The following is a 14,739-nucleotide window of genomic DNA, read 5'->3' on the forward strand; positions in this document are numbered from 1 at the left end:
CATTGGCTTAGTCTGAGGTTTCGGGGGATGCCTCATATGCATGTGAGGAGAGCCTGGGGCACCATTCCTACGTGATCCTGGGCCAGAAGGCAGAAGAACAGATGCTCCAACGTTTTGAAGTAGAGCGAGTGTCCAGGTGTTCAGAGGTCTCTATAAATTGGCTAAGTTTTAGAAGCTATGCTTTGTGCTTCCCACAATTATAGTTAACTGGTCATTCTGGATTTCTGACGGGGTTGAAAACTTATAGCTATTTACCTTAAGAGAAAAGATTTGAGTGGATGGTCATCAGCTGACATTCATCCTAAAGCCAGGTTCAGAACTAAATGTTTTAGTTAGGATAGATGACAGAGGTGCTGGTTAGTCCAACATGATGGACTCGGTATTAGGACTATCTTGTACCTCACTGGTACAAATTGGCATAATTATGCTCTAATTGTATTTTGAGAGAAAAGTTTCATTTTAACAGGAAGGGTGATGTGTAGGAGGAGCTAAGGTAGGAGGAGTACTGAGAGGAAGAAAAGGAGTAAGAAGAGGAGAAGAAGAAGGAGAGGAGAAACTAGGTGATGAAAGAAAGAGTGGGGAGACAGGGAGGCAGATATTCATGTATCTCCACCAGTCAAAGATAGTTGTTATATCTAGGTTGGTCAGTGGGTTACACCTCTGATTGAACAATTCCAAACTTATAAAGCCTATGATTAACATTATTTTAAAAAATGTATAAATGCAAAAAGGAAAAGGGGGCATGGGATAGGGGTTTTCTAAGGGGGGGGGAATGGGGAAAGGGGATGGCATCTGAAGTGTAAATAAAATATCTAATAGAAAGATTAAATACAAAAAAAAAAAAACCTCGTAGACCTCTCAACCTCTCTGTGGGAGGGGCTGTGAAGGGCGGAAGCTGAGCGAGCCAGGGGGCCGGGAACAGAGCTGAACATCCTACCATCCCTAAAAGGTCTCCGGGGTTCAGAAGCTCGTTCGACCAGACACCTGGTTGTCTCTCAGCTCAGTGCCCTACATTTTAGCTTTGGAGAAACATCTTTGTCTGCCCTGTTGAATGGTCTCACCAATGTCTGCTGGTCAGTACCCAAGCCTCACTCCTCAGCCATGGTTATACCATCTCTCCATCCCACTCAGAGAACCTGCTCAGTTTATTGTCAATCACAAGCAAGATGCCTCAGGCTGCCATGGGTTTCATCTCTGCAAGGAGGTGACGCTTTTTAAATTACTCCGACTTATCATATGGCAGAGTTAAAATTACTCGAGTCTAAAAAGGGCTGGTGAGCAAGGGCTTAATTTTAGCTAATGATTCTAAAACAAGTACTTACAAAAGGCAACTTTTAATTCCCAAACCAAAAGATGCCTTCTCAGACAAGAAGGGAAGAGGCCTCATGAGTAATTGTTCTCTGAGACAACATCTCTCTGGAGTAGACAGTTACTTCATGACCACTGTTTCTTTCCTGGGGAGGCCGATACTGTCTGTAGTGAGAGGTATGGCACTGGCATCCTGTGAGCACCTAAGGCCCTGAGGAGGATGGCAGGAACACCTGGCCTGATGGCTCCACTGTCCACATATCCTGTCCCATCCCTATCAGGAAAGGCAGGGGACTGAAGGCTCAAGGCACACGCTTGCTGATAGACTAGCCTAGTCAATCAAGTGACATGATTTGTGAGAATTGCTTATTACCTCTGGCTCACAACGTGCAGTTCCCAGGGGCCATCATCTTGGGTAATACTTGTGTTGAAGCTGGTGGGGGTTGGTCTGCAGAGGTGGCCCACTCAGCTGTCCCCTCTCAGTTGTCCTCTCATCTTTTGTCTGGTCTCAAGTGCCTTACCTGATAAGATATGTGTCTTAGTCAGGTTTCTATTACTTCACAAAACACCATGACCAAGAAGCAAGTTGGGGAGGAAAGGGTTTATTCAGCTTACACTTCCACATGGCTGTTCAACACCAAAGGAAGTTGGGACAGGAACTCACACAGGGCAGGAACTTGGAGGCAGGAGCTGATGCAGAGGCCATGGAGGGGTGCTGCTTACCGGCTTGCTTCCCCTGGCTTGCTCAGCTTGCTTTTTTATAGAACCCAGGACTACCAGCCCAGTGATGATGGCACCACCCACATGGGCCCTCCCACCCTCGATCACTAATTGAGAAAATGCCTTACAGCTGGACCTCATGGAGGCCTTTCCTCAAGGGAGGCTCCTTTCTCTGTGATAACTCCAGCTTGTGTCAAGTTGACATTCAAAGCCAGCCAGTACAGATATGGAGGCAGCCACATTAGAGACTTAAAATTGTTTCCTTCTGGAGAAATCCATGATAGAAACTGGTTGTATGTTGCAGATTTAAAAAAAAAAAAAAAAAAAAAAAAAAAGCCAGGCATGGGGCAGGCACAGAGAGGAGGAGGAGTAGGAGGGGAAAAGCAGGGGGGAAGTAAGAGAGACTTTCTCTTTAGTAAACATCTGTTTTGTCCTAGATGCTACTGTATTGTTTATCAGGTGACACCCTGGGCTCTTGGGTTATTAGTATTTTTTCCCTTTCTTTCTCATACCTACTTAAATTTTTTTGAAAGGCAGGTGATTTTTCCCATTGTCTTCATTGACACAAAATTTGAGGTTTTCTTATCTGTAAAACTGTGAAACAGCAAAGTTAGCATTCAGTTTCTATTTTGTCCTCAAGCAAGGAGTAATACATGCCTTTACTCCTAGCACTTGATATACTGAGACAGGGGCATGGCAGGCTGCAAGTTAGCCTGAGTTATATAGCAGTATCCAGTCTCAAAAGTCAAAAAAGATTTAAAAATAAAAGTGTGTGTGTATGTGTGTGTGTGTGTGTGTGTGTGTGTGTGTGTGTGCGCAGATGAGAGGTCTCCATTTGTAAAACTACTTGCCATGCAAGCCTGAGGACCCAAATTCAGATTCCAGCAGCCAGGAAGGGGTGCACATCCATAACTGCAGGAGATTCTTCTGAATCTCATTGGCCAATCTTTGATACTTAACACCGGCAGCTGGCACCCACACATATGTGCACACACGAACATGTACATACACCTCTCTAAAACTGGGCGTTGTAGAGACTAACAGTACACGGTAGTACATTGTAGAGAGTAACAATAAGAACTCAGTCTGTTCAGGTAAAACTCTTCAGCTTTGCCTGGTATAGTTTTTGCTTCCACAGATATTAAGGTCCTGCCGGGTATCTGGATTGTTTTTCTGCTTGGTGTTATAATTCTCTCCTTGTTTCACAAGTGTTTGTTGACTGTAAATAACACTCTTCTAACCTTTCTCAGTAGGCTGTTGTCATTCACAGGCTGTGGTGGTCACTCTGATCTTTTCTACTACAAGAACCATTGTGGGTTGTTTTTTTTTTTTTTTTTTTTTTTTTTTTTTTTTTTTTTTTTTTTTTTGTATAAAACCTGAGGTTTTCACAACTGCCATCACTGGAGCAATTAATGAACTCTTAAGGAATGATAGCTTTTGCACCTAGGTACCCTGGTGGGCTTGATAATGAACAGGGAATGCTTAGTGGGTCAGCTCAGGTAGTCTATGGCCAGGTCTACTACTATCGAGGCTTTGATGTGCTCAGGTGAGCATCAGCCTGCACATGGATGGTTGTTCATCCTCTCTTTGTACAGGGCTACACAGGCTGTTGCATGTGCAAGATAACATGAATTCTGATGGGACCGTGTGGTAAATTTTTGCTCATCCCTAAAATGTGTGGAATTTATAGAGAGGGGGTCATTACATTGGCCCATTTGGATGTTGGGAGCCGACTTTTAGCAGAAAGTGGCTATCATCTTTGCAGCCATCTCAAGCCATATACCCTGACATGAGACTTGTTTTTCAACAGCCTACAACAGCTGAAGCACACTCTGATATCCCACATATTTTGTTTTGCTGTTTACTGCCCCCAGCTGCAAGGCACACGTGGTAGCCATGCCTGCAAGGCGCATGGTGCACTTGCTATCCACGCTATAAACGCCTGTAAGGCTTAAGTCATATCCTCACCTGCAAGGCACGAGGTATTCATGCGCCTACAAGGCACGTGGCAAAAGCGTATAAATACCCCGGATTTCCCTTCAATAAGGAAAATACAGGAGACAATGAGAGAGATAATAAAGGAGAGAGAGACACAATAAACGAGACTTGAGACTTAATCAGACCCTCTGTCTTGTCTCCATTCTTCGAGTCGCCTACCCCCCACTCTCTCTCGCTACACCCGAACCTGCGGAACAGAGTGGGCCCAGAGTGGGCCGTTACAGTTTGGCCGCCCAGCGTGGGACAGCTCAGCCGTTATACTTGGACCCTCTGCATCAGATGGTGACCTATGTCTCCCTGAGGTGAACTGTGTCTCCTAAGGTAACATGTGAAGTGATCCATATCTCTCCAAAGTATCCTGTAACTCTGAGGGCCACTGGGGTATGTCTGACCTTACATTTCTCCTCCTCTGTCCCCCAGTCCATCTGTCTGCTGTCAGCTGTGTCTTCCTACAGTGAGCTGTGTCTCCCTGAGGTGACTTGTGTCTTCCAGTATCTCCCCATGGTGATCTATAATTACCATCTTTCTGTGGTTACCTGTGTCTTTCTGAGGTACATATCTGTGGTGGCCTATAGTTCCCTGAGGTGAACTATGTCTCCCTGAGCTGACCTGTGTCTCCCTGAGTTGACCTGTACCTTCCTGTAGTAGTCCATGCCTCCCTGTGGTAACTTGTATCTTCCTGAGGTGACATGTGTCTACCTGAGGTGACCTATATCTGAGATAATATGCTGCCTACCTGAATGTCCCTAGGTTAGGAAGGATATTATGGGTCAGGAGACAGAAGTTTGGTAGACAGTGAAGTGACTGTTTCCAACCACAGTTGAAAGCTTCATGAGTTGGCCTCACATCTAGATCATAGGACAATGCTTTAGACTTTCTGTTTTTGCTAAATCCACATTTAATAGTTTGACCTTTAGGCATACAGGGTTCTAGTGTTGAAATCAAAGTGTATTCAATTGTGCTAAGGATGCATGGGTCATCTTGAGCCTTTGTTTGGTGCTACATCAGTAGTCTCTTGTCATCAAGAAAATTTCATTGCCCTTCATTTTGTGTGAGAGCCCTTTGGACAAAGCCACAATCACTGTCCACCTCATGGTACCTGGCAGTGAAATTTCCAGATACTACATGATCCTGGGCATCCCTCTGGCTCCATTCCTGCCAGCTGCTCTGTGTTTCAGGCACCTCTATGGTTTCACAGGATGTTGGTGCCTGAATACCCCTCCTTCTATCTCAGCTCTAGCTGTCAGTGAGTCTGTGGGAGGAGGTCTTCAGAGAACCCATTGCTCAGCTGATGTTCCTGCCCAGGAATACAGGCCAACTGGGGAATGGCCTGGCCACTTACTGGTCTGCCTGACTAGTAGAGGGGTGCTGTCTCCAGAGCTGCCCTTCAATGCAGGTTTTGTTCTAGTCAGATTTCCAATCAATGTAGAAGTCTATGGAAAGACAGTGAACACCCAGCCTGCTCCAAAACAAGGGTGCTATCCCAGCAGCTCAACTACACAAAGGGTACTCAGATCAAAGTTTATGTGGCTTATTTTCTCACCGTGTGAGTTCTGGAAGGGCAAAGTCAAGGTGCCAGTGCCTGGCTGTTGCACTCAAGACAAGGGTTTCATCTTCCTGTATGTCTTCATTCTTTCTTTTGTAATCTGTTTGTTGAATGTTCAGGAAGAAAATGGCTCCCCAAGTCCATGGTTACCAGTGCTTCCTATGGTGAAATATTTCTCCTTCCAGGTCATACCTCTCTCTATAAGGACTCTCCTCCAGCCCTAGCCTGTTTCCAGCCTCACTTGTCCCCTACTCATGGGTGTCTTGTTGCATTTAGCAGCAATCTCTAGTCACCTCTTCCATCAATTGGGGGAATACTGTGAGATAAGCAGAATGGTACAAAAATCATGGATGCATTCACTCCATCCTGTGGCCAGGCTTGGCTTGAACCCCAGCAGAGACCCAGCCTCCAACTTTCTCAACTTCCATTGTACAGATTGGAAGTCTGGCATGACAGATGAACAAGTGGCCTAGGTCTGGAAGCAGACAGAACCAAGTCCCAAATAAACAGGGAGAATGAGCCATCAGACAATCAGCTCAGTGGGCAGGCAGGGGCTGCACAGTGAGATTCTCTCAGGCTTCCAGCATTGGATGGTTAACTTCTGACTGTGATTTGCTGGGAGTAAAAAGAAAAGGAATTCCAACCATTGTGTGACTAGGTTTATTAAAGAGGTAGTTTACTGTAAATAAGCTTTGGCAGAAGCAGCCTCTGTGTAGGAAAAAGCTACTTCAAGCCTCTTGATAAATTAGACACATATTACTAAATAGCTGTTGCAATGATCTCAGGAAATAAGCCAGGAATGGGAACCCATTCAGGAAGGTAATAGTCTGAATTAGAAACAATGTGTTACAAACTTCATAGTTCCTTCCTGAAGGAAGGCATAGTCTCAAACACAGCACAGGCTCTGGGAGCGGGATCCATGAACAGCCTCACTGTGGTTCTGGATGCTGCTTTTATCCCCTCCCTCCCTCCCTCTGTCCTTCCTTCCCTCCCTTCCTTTCTCCCTCCCTCTCTCCATCCCTTCTCCCCTCCCTTTCTCCCTCCTTCTCTCCTTCATTCCCTGCCTCCCTCCTTTCTTCCTTTCTTCTTTCCTTCCTTTCTTTATTTCTTTCTTCTTGTTTGGTTTTTTTTTTTTTTTTTTTTTTTTTTTGAGACAGGGTCTCACTTCATGACCCTGGAACTCTATGTAGATCATGCTGGGCTTAAACCCGCAGAAATATGCCTGCCTCTGCCTCCTGAGAGCTAGAATTAAAAGTGGGTGCGACCAAGAACGGCCTTTAAATTTTTTTTTTTTTTTTTTAGATTTACCTTATTTTATGAGTGTTTTGTATGTTTGTACATATGTGTGCCATGATGATACCTGGCTGGTGTCTGCAGGAGTCGTGTTTTGAGAGGGGTATAAATCTCCTGGAACTGGAAATTATAGATAGTTATGAGCCACTATGTAATGCTGGGAACCAAACCCAGGTCCTCTGTAAGAGCAACAAATACTGTTAACCACTGAGCTATCCCCCAGTCCCTGGTTGGCTCTTTTAAAATAATTTTGAAAATACATTTATGTGTGTGTGTGTGTGTGTGTGTGCGCGCGTGCGCGCGCGCGTGCGCACGTGCGCACGTGCGCCATGGTTTATATGAAGAAGTCAATGGATATTTCATGGAAATTGGTTCTCTTCTTCCAGGGATCAAACTAAGGTTATCAGGCTTGGCAGCAAGCATTTTAACCCATAAAGCCCAAGGAGTTTTAGACTCCTATAATTTCTAAGTCCAGACTCAGGAGTTAAAAAAGTATACAGTGTACAGGAGAGCATCAGTTTTTGCAGTTTTAGTTACTATACATGTGTGTGCACATGCATACACTTGCCTGCTTACATTCTCAGGGTGATATAGATAGACACACACATGTGAGCATGTTCACATGAGTGTTTGTGTTTGTGCATATACCCCCACATGCCTTTAGATGCATGTATGGTGCTACCTGAAGTTTGAAGGCCTTGATTATGTACAAACTGGAAATTCAGTTGGAAAGCACAGGTCAGAGACCACTGAAGGGACTCAGGGTTCCACTGCTATAGAATCCAGGCTTGCAGGGCATTGCTTCCCCAGGGGCCACAGTGATTTCCAAGAAACTACAGTTTTACTGACGCAGGTGGAGGAGGGTGTGTATGCAGCAGACACTTGGTGAGTATCCAGAAAGGGCATGTGGCGTTCTGGGTTTCAAGACACTACAGAGTTGAAATCCTACCATGTGCTCCTGGCCTGAGGTTGTTATCATCTGAGTCTGCCCTTAGGCTGCAGGGCATGATGGGAAGGTGTTGGCTTATTCCAGTCCCTCTCCGAGCCCCGCTGCCATGTCTCAGAGGGAGCAGAGTTAATAGGACCAGTTACAGCCACTTCCAATGCCATCTTCCCCAACATTCTTCTTCCCTGGCACTACTCCTGAGTGAGGGACCAGGTGCACAGGACCATGCACAGCTCCAGCTGCTAAAGTAAGGTCCCAAGAGGGTGAGGACCAATAGCAAACACTACAGAGAAGACACAGCCCATTGCATTTTTAGATTCGTCACTGTGCAACCTTTCTGGATGACATCAGTCCATCCTGTAGTAAACATAAAAGCAAATACTAGTGCCTGGTGTCTGCCTCACCCCAAGCCTCTGCCTCCCTTCCCCCACCTCTGCCCCCCCCACACACCTGTTTCTGTCACATCCTCAGCCTCTGACTTATCCCCAGCCTCTGCCTCTCTCTAAGCCTCTGCCTCCCTGCCCCCTACCTCTGCTTTACAATAGCCTCTGCCTCCTCCTCCCCAGCTATGACTCTAACCACCTAGGCTCAGGGCTAAGATGCTCCTGGAGCCAGACTGAAGAGCCACACACAGGGGTAGCACAGGGGACACTCAGGCCCAGATCTACCGGTACCACAGACATTTGTGTGTGTAAGCAGATCGGTCCTCATGTGATCTAGGGACATTCTAGTTCATGTGTCTGCCTATGTCTTGGAGTGGCTGCCAGATGGCTGGTCTACATGATCCAGGGCCATTCCATCAGCCTAGTTCCCTTCTGGGGGAGACTTTCTGCCCTTGGAGCCTTTTTGAACGTATGTGTTTCTCTGCTTCTGCTGCGTGTGACCCAAAGTGTTGCCGGTTCTTGTAGCTGAGATAAGCCCAAGACTAGGATTCATGAAACTGAGGTGTGTGGTAGCCCTGCAGTGTCAGAGATGATGGATACCTCTTGCCTGGCCCAGGCAGGTGTTTTGCAGGCAGTTGTGATACCTCCTCTGCCCTCATGGAAAGGGAATGAGGTGAAGCAGGATAAAAAGACAGCCTGCTTGAAGCCTCTTGTTAGTTGACAATAGAGAATTGCAGCAGTTCAAAGTGTTCGTTTTGACAGTTGCCTGCACAGAGACAGTATCCTTTTAGTATAGATGATGTTAAAATAGTAATGACGGGCGACCAAAGTCTAAGTGTATGTGGTTTTTTACCTCCCCAGCTTAAGCCTACCATTTTCTAGGAGTCGTACAAGAAGCCCCATAACAAAAGACTTATCTTAGCCACCCTGTGCAGCCTTTTTGATCAGGGTTTCACTTTATCAGAGTTTGATCCCATCCAACAGATCTCCAGAACCACACTACAGTCTCATTAAAACAAAACAAACAAAACAATTCCCTACTCTAACCCTTTGAGCTGTAACTTGAGAGCCACTGAAATCGTGCCTGTGGCTACTGTGAGCACAATACAGTGACTCTTAAGACTCACGTGGGTGTCTTATCTTTTCTATTAATCCTGTGCAATCTGCTTTTGAGGAACTCCAGCATTGCTCCAGGCTGGCTTGCCCTGAAATTCTTTTCTGAGGTGCAGTCAAGAATCCCATGCCAGCATCACATGAACACAGGATGCTGCAGGTGGCTTCGTGGAGCTGTTGTCCGTCCTAGGTTACACAGCTTGTGACAAAGCTTATGTGTTGTGTGAGAGCTGAGTGCTGAGGGAGGGATCAAGGAAGGGTTGGAGGAGGAGGAAAGCCCCTCCCCCCACAACTCTGCAGGTTGCTGGGATAGGGATACTTTGGGCTGCAGGTTCAGAGCAGAAGTTCTGAGTGCTATGGTGGGGAGTCACAGCAAACCATTGGGGGCACAGGGAGGCAGGATCTACTCTCAGGGTCTTCCTCCATGTCCTGCTTTTTCTTGAGGCCCCCGGAGCCCCAGGAGGTGCTAGGACAGTTCCAAGTGGGTCAGAGGTCACAGTCAGGCACCCTTCTTTCCTTTTCACTGAATTCTCCACTGCCCTCCACAGTCAAGCCACTGGAGAAATGGGCTAGCTGGAGTTAAGGTTTCAAGTTTCTCAGGCCAGGTTGTGGCAGGATATGGGGACATGCACTCAGCCCAATGGTGGGAACAATTGATAATCCGAAGGGAACAGTCAAGAACGGTGCGGTCTCACCAAGCCACAAGGAAGAGCAGCACTGGACAAATCCATCAAGTAGCCCACAGGAGGACAGTGGGAAAAACCAGTTCCCCATATGGACCAATCATGTGGCTTGGGCTGCCCCCAAGGGGTGTCACTTGGAGCAAGAATTTATTTCTACCATGGCTGGTAGCCAGAGCCTCAGCCACAGTGGGTCTTTGTAGGCCGATGCAGGAATCTGTGATTTCTGACCAATGTTACAAGGGCACCCAACTTTATCAAGGAACACCCAATTCTGGGCCATATGAGTGATGGGTAGGCTTTCAAACACACACACACACACACACACACACACACACACACACACACACATTCATGACTCCCCTCCCATATATATACAGTCATGAAATCAGGTTGGCTTTGAATTCCTAATCATAACTCTGTACCCCAAGTGCTAGGATTGCGTGCCTAGATCACCATGCCTCCAAAACACAACAGCACACTAGACTTTGCTGTGCAAATGGCTTCCTTCAGCATAAGGTGACAGGAAAGGCACTAACATCTTATTGAAGTGGAAAGCAGGGGACAGATAATCGTGGTGCTGTGGAAAGAAAGGGGAGAGACTGCAGGGCTAAAAGATTACTGCTTAAAACGAAGCAGAAGAACCAGAGAGGTAGCATGGCAGGGCTGTATATCTCGTAGATCAAAGTGATAGACTTCCTCCTACCAGCCCACTTTGTTTCTTCGATTCTGAGACCTAGCCTTAATTCCTCCTGGTGGGCTTTTCTGAGGCCAAGCTTTTCCTCAGAAGTAGAATGTCAGGCAGGCTGGTCCCCTGAGGCTCTCACCTCCTCCCATGTCCCAGTGCCTGCGATGGCTGCATCCTGGGACCATCTCTCCAGTAAATCTTTTGTGACTAGCTGTCAGACATCACTTCTCTAAACCCCCAGATGCCACCAGTAGTGACATCATCAGGAGCCGCAGGCTCTGCACCCAAGCTCCAGCTTAGCCGAGACTGGAGGAAGATATAGAAGGTCTCCATCTCTGCCTGGCTCTTCACAACAGGTAACATGTCTCTGTGTGGACTTGAAAGGTGCATGCTCCTGGCCCCTCTGTGGCCCAGCTATGACTGTTCCCAAGATCATTCCAGGAAGACAGCAGAGGCCAGAATGCAGCAAAACTGCCACATGTCCAAAGAAACCTCTGTAACATTTTTTTTTTAATCAACTGCATTCAACTAAAAACAAATGACACAAACCATCTGGTTTGTTTAATAATGGAGCAACATGAACAGCTAAAACCAACCCCCAAATATCAAGGTAAATGAAGTCCCGTCATTGTTCAGGAGCAAAGGTGTAATCAAACTCTAATTTTCTATTCCAATAAACATCTTTGAATTAGTTTCTATTCCACTAATTATGAAGAGTTTTTTTTTATTAGTGCTCTACTTGATTAATAAAGCATAAAACACAGATTACCTATAATATTGCTCTCAGTTCCCATGGGGGGTACCGGGGTGGTTTCTGCATGTGTTTAAATGCTAAACAAGAGAAGCCATGAGAACAAGATGAAGAGGGGGAGGGGAACACCAGTCAGTTTTTTAAGAATTTTAAAGAGAGCAAGGAGAGGCCTATGAGGGGCTTCGGAGGGTGGAAAGAAAGGAGAGAAGGGAATGGTGTGCTAAAATCTCAAAAAACAAAAGAAAGAAAGAAAAAGCTTTAAATCTGGAAGACAAAAATGAAGCCTTCTAGTACAGCGCATGGATCCCTTTGTGCCGTCTGGATAAAATATTTATAGTGTCAACTTGTGTTGGGTTTCAGGAGAGATCCCCCTTACCTATTAAGAGATATTTTGAAAACTTTTGTTCTAAAAGACTGGCATCCCTAGAACAGATAAATTCATAAACAAAGGCATAGATAAGTCACCAAAATAAAATCTAGAGAGAAACAATAGATCCATAACAAGCAACATGATTGAAGCAATGATGGACAACAGCCTCCTCAGAGAGAACCTCAGAAGACAGGGTTTTATCGAATTCTACCAAACCTTCAAAGAACTAAAGTTCCTCAATTTGCTCCATAAAACAGAAAGAGAAAGAATGCTAACAAATCCCCTCAAAGAAACCAGCGTCACTCAGGTAGCAAAACTGGATAAGGATTTCCCCAAACAAATAAAGAAAATTCAAGAGACCAATTTCCCTGAACATACACACAAAAATCCTCAGTAAAACACTGGGATACTGAATTCAATAGCACAAGAAGATGATCACATACTATCAGCTCAGCAAGTTGACTTTTTCCAGGAATACGAGAATAGTCTGACAATTACAAGTTAATCATTTTAATGCAATATATAAACTGAAGAATAGAAATTACAGGGTCTTCTCAATGGATGCAGAAGTGTTCTTTGACAACCTTGAATATCCTGTCATGATAAAAAGCCCCCAAGAAACTAAAAAATAAAAGATCTATCTATCTATCTATCTATCTATCTATCTATCTATCTATCTATCTATCATCTGTCTATAATTCTATCATCTATCTTTCATCTATATATCTACCCATCTATCCATCTAACATCTATCTGCCTATTTATCTGCCTATCATCTATCTATCTATCTATCTATCTATCTATCTATCTATCTACCATCTGTCATCTATTATCTTACTTTCAACTTGACAGAATCTAAAATCATCTGAGAGATGGGTCTCTCCCTGTGGAGTTAGCTTTATTGCATTAACAAAATGGGAATACCTTTCCACTGTGGGTGGTACCATTCCCCTGGGTTGAGGTTCTCCACTGTATAAAACAGGGGAAGGACCACTGGATAGGAGCATGAATTCATCTCTTTCTTCCTTCTGCTTGTGAATGTAAATTTAATAAACACTTTAAGTACGAGCCATCCTGACTTCTCTGCTATGATGGACCTTGAGCTTTGAGACAAAAGAAACCCTTTTTCCTTGAGTTGCCTTTTCTCAGTAAAGGCAACAACAGTAAAGAAACTAAAACAAAGCCTGTAGCCAGAATTATATGAAGTAGGAAAAACTGAAAGCATTTCTTTAAAAATGAGAAAGTCACTAAGAGTATCTCCTTGCTTTTACTCAGTAAGTACCTGAAGCCTTATCTAGAGCAACAAGACAAAGAGAAATGAAAGGGATGCAAATAGGAAACAGAATGCTATAATCATATCTACTTGCAGATGACATGGTCCCATAGTTAAAGGACCTCCACCAGAAAACTCTTAGTTATGATAAGAATTTTCAGCAAAGTAGCAGATTTCAAAATTAATATACAAATTCTAGTAACTTTCCTATCCAGTAATAATAAACTTGCCATGAAAAGAACTCAGGAAAAAAAAAATCAAATTCACATTACTCTAAAAAAACCAAAATATTCTTGGGAATAAACCTTACTAAGGACATGAAATACCTGTATAGTGAGAACTTAAAACATTTAAGAAAAAATTGAAAACATCAGGAGAGGGAAAGGCATCCCTTGCTCATGATAAGCAGAATATATACTGTGATAATGGGTAATTACTAAAAACAACTTATCAATGCAATGAGATACCCATAGAACTACAGACAGCATCCTCCTCAGAACTAGAAAAACAAGCCCAAAACATCCACAATAGTCAAAGCAGCCCTAAGCAGAACAAAGTGATGGCAATATCTCAATACCTGGCTTGAAATGAGCCAGTGCTAGAGAGAGACACCTCAGCAGTCAGAGCTCAGTTGTCAGCACCCATGTAAAGTGTCTCATACATGCCCTTAGGCCTTTGAAAGTACCAGCGTGCACGTGCACGTGCACGCACGCACACACACACACACACACACACACACACACACACACACACACACATCTTAAAAAAAGAAAATGTTCTGCAGAGTCATGGCAGCAAAAGGAATATGGTGTGCACACAAAAGCAGATGCATATACCACTGGAAAGGATAGGGTAGCCAGAGATAAGCTTACCATCTATAGACAATTTATGACAAAGCTGTCATATATATACTGAAACCCAGTCTCAACCCCCCCCAAACAAACAAACAAACAAACAAACCAAAAACCTGCAGCAGGTTTCCACTAGGGAGAATGAAACTAGACCCATAGCTCCTACTCTGCAGGAAATCAATTCAAAATAGACCAATGGCCTTGATACAAGCCTTAAACTTTGAAACTTCCAGGAGAAAATAGTTCAAGATACAAACACAGGTCTAGACTTTTTGAATAAGACTCCAGTGGCACAGGGGAGAAATCCCAAGTATCTTTAAAAATTGGATTGTGTGAATGTAAAAGGTTTCTGTACAGTGAAGGAAACTGTCAGCAAAGTGAAAGGAGAGCTGACAGAAAGGGAAACCTTTGCCAACTATATATCTGACAGGGATTAAAAGCTAGAACCTATAATGGCCTAAAAATATTAAATGTCCATAAACCCAAATTACCTAACTTAATAAATGAGAAATCAGAGGGTCCTCCAAAAAATGTAAATGTCCCATAAACACATGAAAAATATTCAAAATCTTTAGCTATCAGGGGAAGCCTTCAAAAATGACACAGTTTCCTTCTCAGCTCAGTCAAAATGGCTCATCAAGAAAACAAATGGGGTCTGGAGAGATGACCGAGGGTTTTTAGTGCCACTACTCTTGCAGAAGACCGAGCTTCCGTTCCCAGAACTTCATGGACTCCTGCCTAGACATCATGCAGATGAACACACATACTCATAAAATAAACATGTCTTTTAAAGGAGAAAACAAATGCTGGCCAAGACGC

Source organism: Arvicanthis niloticus, chromosome 23 (assembly GCF_011762505.2).
Source record: "Arvicanthis niloticus isolate mArvNil1 chromosome 23, mArvNil1.pat.X, whole genome shotgun sequence".
Classification (NCBI taxonomy): Eukaryota; Metazoa; Chordata; class Mammalia; order Rodentia; family Muridae; genus Arvicanthis; species Arvicanthis niloticus.